We start from the raw sequence: 14,137 nt of genomic DNA on the forward strand, positions 1-14,137 counted from the left end.
AACTCTAAGGTGTTTGTAATGTATTACCATGAGCCCCCATAATCGACTTTGTTTGACTAGCGACTACCCCGCCACAACGTTTCATCGGATTTCGAATAGTGATTAATAAGAAAGTTATCATGTCGGGATTGTAGCTAGCAATCGCAGGTGGGGGTATCAATCCTCGTATAGATCTATACATATCTTCCTAGCTCTCGCAAGACTAACGATTACAGGTATCGGGGTAGCCGGATTTAATAAGCCTAAGGATGAATATTAACTGCTCACTAATGGATTAACGTTAGGTATTCAAGCTTTTATCTTCTAGATTTTATCTTTTATCTTTTATCTCATATCTTAGTGATTTCCTATAATTATCATAATATAAACCCCTTTAATTTTATATTTGATAATTATATCTTTTAGATCTCATAATTATTTTGTGTATGTGTGTGTCTATATATATATATATATATATATATATATATATATATATATATATATATATATATATATATAGATATATATTATTTTGCGATACATATCTATAAACCCAATTATGGTTATTTTGAAAACAGAACATTTTGGCAAAGTAACGATTAGGTACGATACATATCCCTATATTCGATTATCATTACTTCTAGGTACTATGTTATCCTATGGATTTGGCCATTATAACTTCTAGTTGTTATCTCTTCCTAGACTATTAGGCTTCATTACTCTTAAGCATAATATCATAGCTTACAACTAGGGATAGTATCTATAGCTACATTATCCTAAGGTTTTAAGCTTTAGAAAATGATTAATATTTATGGATATAAATATAATTTGATAAAGTATTGTGATAAGCATGTATTCCCCCCACCCTGTAAAAACATTTAAAATAGTGAAATATGGGTCGTGAACTCACTATAGTAGCGTATTCTGAAGCATCCAAGCTATTACATCCGAAGCTTCGCGCCATTAGGAGTACTTCCGAAAAAGCTTAATATATATATATATATATATATATATATATATATATATATATATATATATATATATATATATATATATAGAGAGAGAGAGAGAGAGAGAGATTTGGGTGTGAGAAAATCAGAAAGTGAGCACCTCTATTTATAGTGGTTGTGCGCATGACGTACTTTATGCATGATGTGCACTTGCTTCGTGGCTCCATCCATAGTTTGCCATGTCTCCCACTTCTGATGGTCTACGTCTCCCTAATCTCTACGAATTTGGGTGTCAGGTGTACGCGTCAAGCATGGCGTGCACTTGACGTGCACCTCTAAATCTTTTATAAAAATTCATATATTCCTTATATGAATCCTGTTTCTTACCTTCTTTATATATTTGTGTAGCTCTCTACTAGTACTACAACTTTACTTAAGGTTGCGTTGCCGAAATTTAACGTTTATTTTTAACCCGTATTTTATATTTTTCTAAAAATCGTATCTCCTTAATACAAGTTCCGTTTTGACATTTTTCCTTTCAAAGTCCTTATCTCTTGGAGTACTATGATTTTCCTTTTTGTGACGTTAGTCGAAACTCAACCGATTTCTTTGTGCCATTTTGATGTTAATAGCGTTATTAATGCGGTTTATTTTTATCTTCTATAAAATTATAACTCCTCCAATCGGAGTCAAATTTTTAGAACGGTTATATCATTGGGATCACTTTGTTGTATACTTTCCAAATACACTGACCATTATTAAAAGTGATATAACTCTTTCGTCACATATTTTTGATCCTATTATTATCTAGTTGATCATATGGGAGGCCGGTTTCTTAATCAGGAATCGATTATGTTTTCCTATTTATTGGGATAACTAAATTTCCTTTTTAGTTTCATACTTCTAACTCTTCAACTTTATCATTAGAGCCTAATATTTGTCTTTTGGAATCCTATATGATATTATCCTTATTTTACACCAATAGTAACCTAAATCTTTTCTCTTAATATTGGTGTGGATTTTTGGAAGCATATTTATGATTATTTGTTTATTACTACATGTATTCAAAGTAGATATTTTTATATAATAATGTTGAATACAACTTCAATGGTTTCTAATTCCCTTGTTCTAACATTACATAATCATTCCTATGAAACATTTTCCTAAACCTCAGATAGTTTATTTTATTTCCTTCTTTTTATTAGTTTATTTTAGAATTTTTAGGACTTTTTATTGGTATTGCATTGTATATTCTTTATTTTCTTTATCATGGATCGTGTTGGGTACTTTCTATTTTAAATGAGATATTTTGCAGGGTTTTGGAACTCGTTGCGGTTGCGGTTTGACTGCAGTTGGGCTTGGTGGGCTTTTTGATGCATTATTGGGCTTTACGGATCCATCAAAGGAGATTTGGGCTTAAAAAGTTGAAGACTTGAATGAAGTGGGCTTGTGAAGATGGGTCATAGATTCTTATTTTGGGCTTGGACTATCCATATTTAAAGCTTGAAGATGATTAGTCAAATTTGAATCATGTGAGGTGTGGAGGGGACCAACGGAATCCTGGGTAGTGGGTGTGTAGTGGAGAAAAATGAGCCAATAGCATTCCAACATTATTTGCGAGGGTGGAGTCTCAGTCGCGCAACACTTGCGAGGATACCCGCGCAACTGCACAGTTTTGGGCATTTTGGTCATTTTGCTCACCATTTACTTGGGGGGTTAAATCCAGCAGCTCATTCTTCGATTTGAAACCATTAGAGACCATTGGAGGCAATTTTTGGATCTTGATACACATTCTTCTCATCATTCAAAGTATTTGTTAGCTTCTTGATGCACAAACATTTTTGTGATTGCTATTGTGTTGCCATGAGTGGCTAGTTTCTCTATTTTGGTTAACTTTGGTCTGGGTTTTGAAGGATTCATGCTTAATTGTCATTTATCTGATGCTTACGATTCTAGTTCATATTTCTTATGCTTGTTTAATACTTTGATCATGGGCTTGGTATTTGAATGAGAAATTGTTGGTTTATTTCTTTGGTTTAGCATTGAATCATTGAATTTAATTAGAACAAGGACTTTATGATGGTAGAAATCATCTCTAGCTTATGAATCATGAATCCTTTACGGATGTGTAAGCATTGACATCCTCTAGGAATTGGAGATTCCTTCATTCTTAAGGCTAATCAACTTCTTGGGTTCAATTGCTTCAACTGAATCCTTGATTTTGATTAAGAAGGTGTGTTGTGTGCTTCCCCAACCTCCATACTACCTATGAGGAATCTTGGCATACCATGCTTCTGTTGGATTAATGTCTAAGTCCATAAATATATTTGGTATGTACTTTACCCGACCCGGCATGGTCCATTTGGGTTGCACTTCACCGGCACAATTTATATGGATAGTCTTTTGAGAATAGTATATTTATGATTTATATTAATATATTATAAATTAATATGGAATCATATTATTTAATTAGTATTGATCAAGAATTAATTTAGAATTAATTAAGTGATCAAAAAGAACTAATTAAATATGGACTCTTATATATATGGAATGGGCCAAGTTTATTTAGGTTGGGCTAAGCTTTCATGGATGGTCCATGGAGCTTTTAACCCATGGATCCTATGTAAATGAAAGGTCATGGGTATTAGGGTTTACATGGATGTAACCCTAATCCTCCATAATATATAAAGGGGTCCTTGGCTCACAAAATTGGAACAAGTGTGTGAAAATAAGAGTGGGCCGATTTTAGTGTGCCTACATATTCTCTCAAGTTCTTCCAAGGTGTTTTGGTGATTTGTGATTCCATTTGAGGCTTCCACACTATTGGGGCTAAGCTCTTAAAGCTTGAAGACATCAAGCTACATCAAAAGGTATGTCATCTAACTAGAACTTTATAGTATAGGTGCTTCATAATATGCTAGTTAGGATGAAACCTTGGAATAGTTAATATTTGCATGTATAATAAAGAAAACATAGATCCAAGGTTTATAGGGTTGCATGTACACCATAGGAGTGTTAGAATGCTCAAAACCCAACAGTGGTATCAGAGACATGGGTTGTTTTCTGTTATATTGATGCAAATGTTTTATTTTCAAGTTGGAAAAAAAGGAAAAAAAACATGACGTTTGTCAAATTTTAAGATAATTACTTGCTTTGTGAAAAACGAATTATTTGTAAAATTTGAATCATTTGTTATATGAGTTGAATTAGGTCAAATTTAGTAAAAGATAAAATGATATAATTATTTTATTAGTTTTAAAAGTTTGATCTAAATGTTTTAAGGAGTTACATATTTTATCATAAAATTTTGGTGCTCAAAAGTTTTTTTTTAAGTTGTGATCTTAAGGGTTTTTGAAACTTCCATAAGTTATGGATATGAAAGTTTTTTTTTAAAAAAAAAATTTGATCCAAAGTTTTTATGGAGTTACAAAATTTGGTGTTAATGTTTTAAAGAATTTCATAACTTGTTCTTAAGTTATGGAACATGGAAAGTTTCATCATAAAACACCATTAATTCCATAAGTTATGGAATCCAAAGGTTTTCAAGAATTACAAAACTTGCCCTCAAGTTTTTGAATTTGAGAAAAGTTTTTTATGAAAAAAAGAATTGAATTCTAAAACTCTTGGGTTCATAACTTAAACAATTAATTAAATGGTTTTAATTTTGAGTTTAATAATTGGAATTATGATGTTTTGTTGAATAGTTCAAATTAACTCTTATGGACTTTATTAATAGTTAATTAAAGCGTTTAATTAAAAGAGTATTATTAATCCATAAATATATGGTTTGAGTTTAATTAAATTAAAAGTCTAGTTTAATTAATAGATTAAACCACCAAGTATTTTAAATGTCTAAAATACACCCTTATACTATTATAATATTAAAAGTTTAATATATTATATGTATAAGACCAAGTCGTCTTACCATTAGTAGGCCTCATTCACGAAGCCGGTCTATAAGGGGGGTATAAGGTTACTGCCTATAAAATGGCAGTTTAATGGGTGTCCACTCTCACTCACCGCTTCCTTGACCGGTGGAGGGTCGTTAGCCGAACAGGTAGGACAAGGACTATAATTCTCCCTTCATTATAAGTATAATGATAAATACTAAGTAACTAAACACTTATAAATTCCCAATCTTAGTTACTTAGGAAAATGTGAATAAGGTGCTAATCCATGAAATTACACTTTGCACTTTGTTTAAGCTGTTAGTGGAGCGTGTGTGGTTAACCGGCACACTAACCGGGACTTAACAAGGTAGGCAAAGGGTAACTTAATGTTTATCATAGTATCGTTGGAGCGTGTGTGGTTAACCGGCACATCTATTGAGGGGTAAATATTAAGGGTACCAAGTATATTTGCATGGTTACTTCACACCTTGTTTTGTGATCCTCGGCATCCCAGTCACAAAACCTGAAGGGCACACTCGAGATTGAAACATGTCATTGAAAAGTTCAATGAATCTCAAAAGATCTAGGAGTTTCAAATCCAAGTAAAACCTAATTAAATTATTTCGTTTTTCATGGTGGAAATTGGTAAATCGTCATTTACCTACCTTCAACTATTTTATAACTCGGATTACGGCATCCCTCTTCCAGTTATAAATAGGTTGTTGGATCCTAGCCTTAATATTTCATATTGAGTGTTATATTAAGGACTTTAGATCAACTATCTTGAATATCTCCCAAAAGATGTCTAGTTTAAACATCTATGATCTTCCCAAATCTCTTGGAACTTTACTTCCTCCACCTCCTCCAATTATTCTCCCTAACCCACAAGTTCAAGGTCACTCAAGCCCTAATGGCAAGCAAGGTCTATGTGTGATCACATCTTAGAGATGAAGTCACATATTGACAAGCCGGGAGAGTTGGGTGTCAAAGTCTTGAGAAAGTTGGATGTTCAATCACTTTCTAAGTCACATAGTGAGTTCCTTTGGGACTACTATGAAACAGACTATGACATGAACCTTAATGATCATATCTATCTGCTTGGTGCTACTGAATCAGCAATGATTTGGAACGATAGTAAAGCAAATTTGATTAGAAGATCAACTTCCCGAAAACTTTATGGCAGTGACAATGGTGACACTGGAAATCCAGAAAAAGCATTCTCTTCCCAATGGAAAGGGATTGGCCATAGTCAACCCGGTTGACCAAATGGTAAAGAGAAAGGCTAAGTCTAAGATAGTCCCATTACCAAAGGGTCCATATGTTTATTTTGCCAAAGGAAGGGGCGTTGATTGCAAAGCTGTCAAATTTACCTAAGGATGTTAAAGTAAAACTCTACATCGGGTAGAGCCCATTATCTAACTCTGTTACGTTCTATTCTGAGAGCCTCATTACATGATGTGACTGGGTCACATGTTGATGTTTTAAGAATCAAAGAATAGAGAGAAATCTTAAAGGAAGTATATGCTGATTCTGATCGCGAAGGTGGATTTCGATCGCATCAGAATTTTGAGCAGTTGCTTAAGAAGTTATGATATATTGCTAAGGAATAGATAACAACAATTTTCCATGTGGATTGTAAGGATAAGTTTTTCCGCAAAGTTTTAAAATAAAAGAAAATTGTTTAATTTTATTTATTTGAAGTATCCTTACAATGGCATTTGTGGAAAATTGTTGCTTATATGATTCCACTGATAGCAATATTGGAAAATGGATTTGATTCTTTCATTTGTGGTAGTGTCTAAATTTACCAAATCAGGAAAGTTCCTCATCGCCCAAGTTTCAATTGGACCGAAACTTGGAATCATGCAAGTTGAATAGTATGATGAATGAGAACTTTCAAGCATTGGAAAATCAAGACTAATTACTTGTTCACATGGATGTATGAGTCAAGTGAACGACTAAAGGGATCAAGTACACATCCTTGTGCACTTATCAGAGTCCACCACAAAAGATCGATAAGACTACTCGTCATGATTTACTAAATTTTAGTAAATATGGTTATACTTACAAGCTTAAGTATAAGTCTGAGACATTAGAAAAGTTCCAATGTATAGCAGAACGAATAAGAAGAATCAAATTAGGTAGAAGGATAAAAGTTTCTCAAATATGAAAAGATGGGAGAGTACTTTAGTATCATGTTTAATGGTCATCTTAAAGATTATGAGACCATATCACAATTCATCCTCTAAGTGCATTCTGATAGCTAAGAAGAAAAGTCATGAATTGTTGAAGTGGTCAGATCAAGAAGATGAGTCATACTTCGTTCCAAAACAAATCTTACAGACATACTCCAAGATTGTAATTTGAGTGACACATCTTAAAGAAGGTTTATAACACTTGTCAAATGTAAGAGTAAAAGTTTTCTACTCTTGTACATTTGAAATTGGTAAGTTGTGATGTTTTGGATAAAACAAAGACCAACTAAGGCCAATTGTGTGAAGTGTTTGTCTTGATTAAGAATCCACACTACTTCTTGAATATTTGGCAAGAAAGTCTTATTAGTCAAGAAGACAGTGGGAGTCTTAAGGATCCTAAAAAGAATTTCAAGAACTAATCAAGAATAAAACCTGAGGTTCTTCACTAGCACACGACTTGAGGTTTATAACCTATCGTGTTGACATATTTTGTACCCATTCCAGTTAAAGTTGGCTTTGCATAGGAGTTCTGAAAGTTCTCAATTGGTTGCATAACAACTTGGAAGCAATGGCAGGCCCTGTACTGCCAGGTGGCAAGAAGTTAAGATTGCATAAGTTCAGTCCATATGAGTTTGGATTTGTCATTATCCTTGTCTTCTGACTATGGTTTTGACGATTCACATGGATAAGAACACATACACCATAAAATCTAAGGGTCATAAGGTTTCTCTCCGATTCATGAAAATGATGGTGAGGAAACACTTCCACCAAGTAGATTTGAAGCAGATGGCAAAAGGTCTAAACAATTGAGACTATGATTACGGCATCCCTTTTCATAGTTCTGAAATTATTTAGACACACATGCATGCTATCTAAGGAAAGGTGTATGATTTTGATAAAGTTTTATCAAAGCATCTCGTATCAGAAATCTGAACTTTGGTAAGAAAGTCAATAAAGTATTGATTTCTAGAAGTCAAGCTGATTTCTGAGTACATGTCAAAGCTAGTGGGAGCATAAGTGTTATGCTAATAATCATCATGTAAGTGGGAGCATGATAATTATTGTTAGTGTTGCAAGTTAGCAATGTTAATTATAGAAAACAAAAGTTTCAATTCGTGAGGCTGCAGGGATTGAAAAAGTTGTTTTGCTATAATTAAGGGAGAGGATATACTTCATTTCAGTTCTAAAGGCTTAGATTGAGACCTTAATCATCTTTAGTCAAGAATATATATATGAATTTCATGCTGGATTGGTTCAACTTAAGGAAATTCTATATATTGCGTTCTCAAAATTCGATTATGATTACGACATCCCTCTTCATAGTCAAATTTTGAAAACATGGCAAATAAAAATAATGTAGCAAAAGACTGGTCTAGAATCATGTGTTTATGTGAGACATCATGAATCATGTACCATTTGCTTTGCGTACAGGATCGATTGCATGTGCGATAATATTTGTCATTTCTAAATTTTTCCAAATGCCCAGAGGCATTAAGAAGGGAAAAGGTCTAGAATTGGATATGACTAAAATGATTAAGCAATTGTCGAGGACAATCTGAGGTTTACCAAAGATTGGTTGCTCAGGGACAGTTGGAAGTATAGTGCTAATTTTGGAAGGACCATATTGACATATTCTGAAAAGAGGCATCTCTTATTCAGAAGTGATAGTCAAAATGAGAATATGGAGTTGTCTCCATAGGTGGAAGTTATCTGTGTAAGATTAGAAAACTTAATGCAAGAAGCATGTCCAAAGCAATGTACTTTGAATATGAGACTTAGTTTCCATGGAGTTGATCTCCATTGGAATACCTTGTAATGCCTGTTGACAAGTCTTTGTGACTTTGTACATATTCATTACAGGAGGGTCAGTGCATATAAGTTTAAAATCTAAACAGATTTCGATAAATGATAGGAATTTGAAATTCTCACATTTTTCGATAAGGATTTGGGAGTGTGAAATTAGAATCATTGAAATTATGTTCAATTGGTTTATTTCACAAAGTAAGGATCATAGACAAACATAGAGTGCATACTTGGTGTATGGCAAAGCTATTGTTTAAGAAAAACATAGTGTACATGCTTGGAGCATGGGACAACTAGTGTTTTTAATTCAAGTATAAAGTTGATAAAACCGAAACAATGAATAATGAGTAATCAGTATGGTGATAAATAAAAGTGTTTATTTATATTCATAGGGTTTGATACCATATTTGATTCATTTATTCTTGTGTTTCACTTTGCATGTTTTGACTTCCAGAATAACTAAGTCGCTCTACCTGAATGATTAAGTTATTCAAACCATCCACAGTCGGTCATATGTTGGAAGTAGATATGAATCAAGACTGTCATGAGTTGGTTTGTAGAGGTCCAAGTTGGTGGAAAAAGTGGTGCTGCAACACTCATGAGTGCTCATCAGTTCTGAGTATTGGATTCAACCCACGCTCATTTGAATCACTTCATGGATTTTATCACGAGTGATCATGAGACGATAATATCTTATATTCTTCAAACCTAGAGATATGAGTTGTTACTATGAGTTGGCTATACATTGATTGCACGAAAACGCATTTGGTAACTCGATGTTATAAAACGTGCCTTTGTGTATGATTCAACAAGTAGTAGAACAAGCCATATGAGTCGAAGTTTATCCATTCCTTTTACCTTCGGGATAAAAGCGATATATGTGGGCCCCTCGATGATTTAGCGATGACACATGTGAGTGCTTGGCCAAGCCAGGACTGATTTGATTTGTTCAATCAGTCAGTCATCATAAATCGAAAATCAGGAAACAACAAATGGACAGAGAGAATGATTATAATCCATGTCTCAGTCCATATGATATCTAGAATGTAGGAATATATGATCCCTTATCTAATGGACAAGTCATTGACAAGGTCAGAGTTCGACATCGGCTTTAAGAGCTACGATTGCCAGTTAGGTTTTGAAGTCATACTCAATAATAGTTTTAGACTTATCCAAGTGGGAGACTGTTGGATTAATGTCTAAGTCCATAACTATATTTGGTATGTACTTGACCCGACCCGACATGGTCCATTTGGGTTGCACTTCACAGGCATAATTTATATGGATAGTCTTTTGAGAATAGTATATTTATGATTTATATTAATATATTATAAGTTCTAATATATTAATATGGAATCATATTATTTAATTAGTATTGATCAAGAATTAATTTAGAATTAATTAAGTGATCAAAAAGAACTAATTAAATATGGACTCTTATATATATGGAATGGGCCAAGTTCATTTAGGTTGGGCTAAGCTTTCATGGATGGTCCATGGAGCTTTTAACCCATGGATCCTATGTAAATGAAAGGTAATGGGTATTAGGGTTTACATGGATGTAACCCTAATCCTCTATAATATATAAAGGGGTCCTTGGCTCACAAAATTGGAACAAGTGTGTGAAAATAAGAATGGGCCGATTTTAGTGTGCATACATATTCTCTCAAGTTCTTCCAAGGTGTTTTGGTGATTTGTGATTCCATTTGAGGCTTCCACACTATTGGAGCTAAGCTCTTTGAGATTGAAGACATCAAGCTACATCAAAAGGTATGTCATCTAACTAGAACTTTGTAGTATAGGTGCTTCATAATATGCTAGTTAGGATGAAACCTTGGAATAGTTAATATTTGCATGTATGATAGCTTTATTTTATTTACTTCTTTTTATAGTTTATTTTAGCATATTTCATTCACAATTTAGATAATTTCCATGCATATTTTCCTTTTTGTTATTTTATGACCACTTTCGGGTTCTTTCGAGTTTTGTGACCTTAATTACAGATTTTAAGGAGACTAGCGGAGCGGGATCTTTTGGAAAGCAATTGGACTTGGAGGACAACGAGGATTTCATGCTTGATGGCTATGGAGGTGATGCATGGAGTGGGATTGTCAATTATTTGAAGGGTTGGAAGAATTAAACTTTAAATTTGAAAGCCATGGGAGAATTCTTGAGTGTGCAAGATCGATGTTTAGGAATTTGCGGAAGTTTTGAGTGATGTGGAGAGACAAATTGGGCTCAAATTGAAGAAATATTGAAGAGAAATGGGCTAGAAGCAGATTGGATTCGAACTGGGCCAATGGATTAGCTGTGGGGGCCCAAGACTTGAAGAAGCCCAAATATTTCCGTCGAAGTCACGCGGCCCGCGTAAGATTCCCCGCGGCCCGCGTGGATTCCTGACAAGGGCAATTTTGGGATTTTACTTAGAGCTCTATATTGGGAAGGTTGGTGTGCCTCTTTAGCATAATCTTGGAGGTCCGATTTTGATACTTTCTCTCTGGAGTTTGGAGCATTTTTGAAGGCCAAGAACCCTCAAGAACTTCACCATTTCATCTCTTAATTCTTGCTAAATGTTTGGTACAATCTTAACTAACTTTGTTTCCTTGAGTTTAGTCATGCTTGGCTAAACTAATCTTGGTTGACTTTTGTTGAATCCTTTGAACTTTTGTTGAATATTGAAGAATCCATGAATTTGTGTTTGAATCTTTATGAAAATGTTTTGTGTTTTAACATCTTATCATTACTTGCATGTTTTTATTCATGAGTTTAAATGTGTTTGTGGTGATTAGTTGGCTAATTTCTTGATTAAGTAAAGGATCTTCAAATTAGCAAGCAACAAGTGATTCTTGTGTTAGTTTTACTTCACACAATCATAAAAACATTTTCTCCAACATGGTGGTGAAAGCATTTGACCCCTCTTGGATTTGGTGACTTTTTGGTTCTTAATGCTAGTTAACTTTCACTAATTACATGCTTAATGGAAATTGTGACTTTGACTAAGGAAATTGTTATGAGCTTCTCTAACCATTTTAACAACTAAGAAAAGTCTAGGTAATCTCAAGCTTCTTGGATTACTATAGCCAAATTAAGGATTTAAAACAAGTATTGCGCCATTTGATTCTAATGATATGTTCATCAAAAGTCAAAGTGAGGAAACTTTAAGTCAACCATCCTTCTCTTATTGATTTTACATCAAACTCTTATTCTTGTTGAAATTGTCTATTTAAATCTTAGTTAATTCTAGTTTGTTTCAAGTATTTCAAAACACCAAAACCCCCAGTTTTAATTTATTGTCATTTTCCAAGTATTTTTACAAAGAGATTTTTCATAGAGTTATTAAATTGAACCATTCCCCGTGGATTCGATCCCTTTACCACTATACACTATTTTAGTGTGTAATAATTAGGGTTATTAATTTTGTTGGCCTCGACAACCACCAATGTATAATAGAGAAAACATAGATCCAAGGTTTATAGGGTTGCATGTACACCATAGGAGTGTTAGAATGCTCAAAACCCAACAGCTTCATGATTGCTATAACCAATTTGGGATGAATGATAAGCTTCATATTGAATCCTAATGATAAACACACAAATGTTCATTGTGTTGAATTGCCTTGGTTAACCAATTCTCCCTAATATTTGAGCACCTCACCATCTTGCTTAATTGTAAGCTTTTTAGTTATTCAAGTCTTTTAGTTTTCAAGCAATCATAACACCCCCCCCCCCCTCTTTAGTTTAATTGTAGTTAGTTTATTTATAGTAGTTCTATAGGATTTCATTGGTGATTGAATACAACCATTTCCCCGATGATCGATACCCCTTTTTACCATTATATTATGTTTTATTTGCAAACAAGGGGTGTAATTTTCTTGGTGGACTTGACATCCCACCAATTTTTTGCGCAGTTGCCGGGGAAATTAGTTATTGTTATTTGTTTGTTTATGCCTAGGTCTACAAGAACCGGTGAACTACTCTACAATCCGGAGATTGAAAAAGAAGCAAAAAGGTTGAAAAAGTTAGCCAACAAGCAAAGCAACAACAACCCGTTCAAGCTTCTTCCTCTTCTCCACTAATCAACATAGAAGATTAAGTTTATACTTCAAGTGATACCGATACCGAGCCAAGTTCTCTAATTGTTGGTTATTCCATTGAAGACATTCCGTTTGAAAACTACATAGACATGAATCACACTCCACCTCACAATCCCAACCCAAACCCAAACAATCAAGATGCCAATACCCCACCCCAATAACCAAGACAACAACAACAACACCAAGAACCTCTCACAGATATTCCACCTTGGAATCAACCCCCTCATCACCTAAATCAACCTAATTATCATCAACCACAACCACAAAACCAAAACTTCCACCAAAACAACCAACCTCCAAACAATGCTTTTCAAGTTCAACAACGACAAGCACATCACCCAAATCAACCCAATTACCAACAACCTCCAATGTATCAATACCCAATATACCCACAACAACAACCCCCTTACAATCAATATCCTAACTACCATCCTTATCCACCACAAGTGTATAATCACCAACAATACCCATACGCACCTTACCAACAACATCCCAATTACATGCAACAATATCCAAATAACCCCAATCCACCCAATCCCCCTCAAGAGTTGACACTTTGACAAATGATGGAGACGGATGTTACTCAAATACCTCTTGGTATTGTTTATCCCACAAACCGTTGAGGGATTGAATTGAAGTTAAGTTTCATACATCAACTCACCAAGTTCCTTGGTTTGGATAGAGAATATACTCAAAGGAATTTGAAGTCCTTTCATATGATATGTGTTAGCATGTTGCCCGAACATGTGACATTGGATGATTTCAAGTTAACTGCCTTCCCGCTCACCTTGGAAGATAAAGCTAGAGAGTGGTTATTCAACTTACCACCGAGATCTATTCACACATGGGAAGAGTTACTCAAAGCCTTCAACATCAAGTTCTATCCCACTTCCCGAATATCAAGTCAAAGGACTGACATTTTGTGGATTCGTCAGGGGGAGAATGAGACTTTTCATGATTTTTGGGAGCGATTCAACAACTTGTGTACAAGTTGTCCTCAACATAACATACCCGAACAACTACTTCTTCAACAATTTTATGAGGGTATGAATGAAAAAGATCGGAGGATGATTGATGCTTCAAGTGGTGGTGACATATTCAACAAGACACCTCACGAGATACACTCACTTTTTTGTACCATTTCTCAAAATCAAAGAAAATTTCGGACTCGAAATGAAATGAAGAGAAATTCTCCACAGGTGGTTGGTGAAGTTAGCAACACCCAAT

The sequence above is a fragment of the Lactuca virosa genome, chromosome 1 (assembly GCF_052849685.1).
Source record: "Lactuca virosa cultivar CGN04683 chromosome 1, Lactuca_virosa_CGN04683_v6, whole genome shotgun sequence".
NCBI lineage: Eukaryota > Viridiplantae > Streptophyta > Magnoliopsida > Asterales > Asteraceae > Lactuca > Lactuca virosa.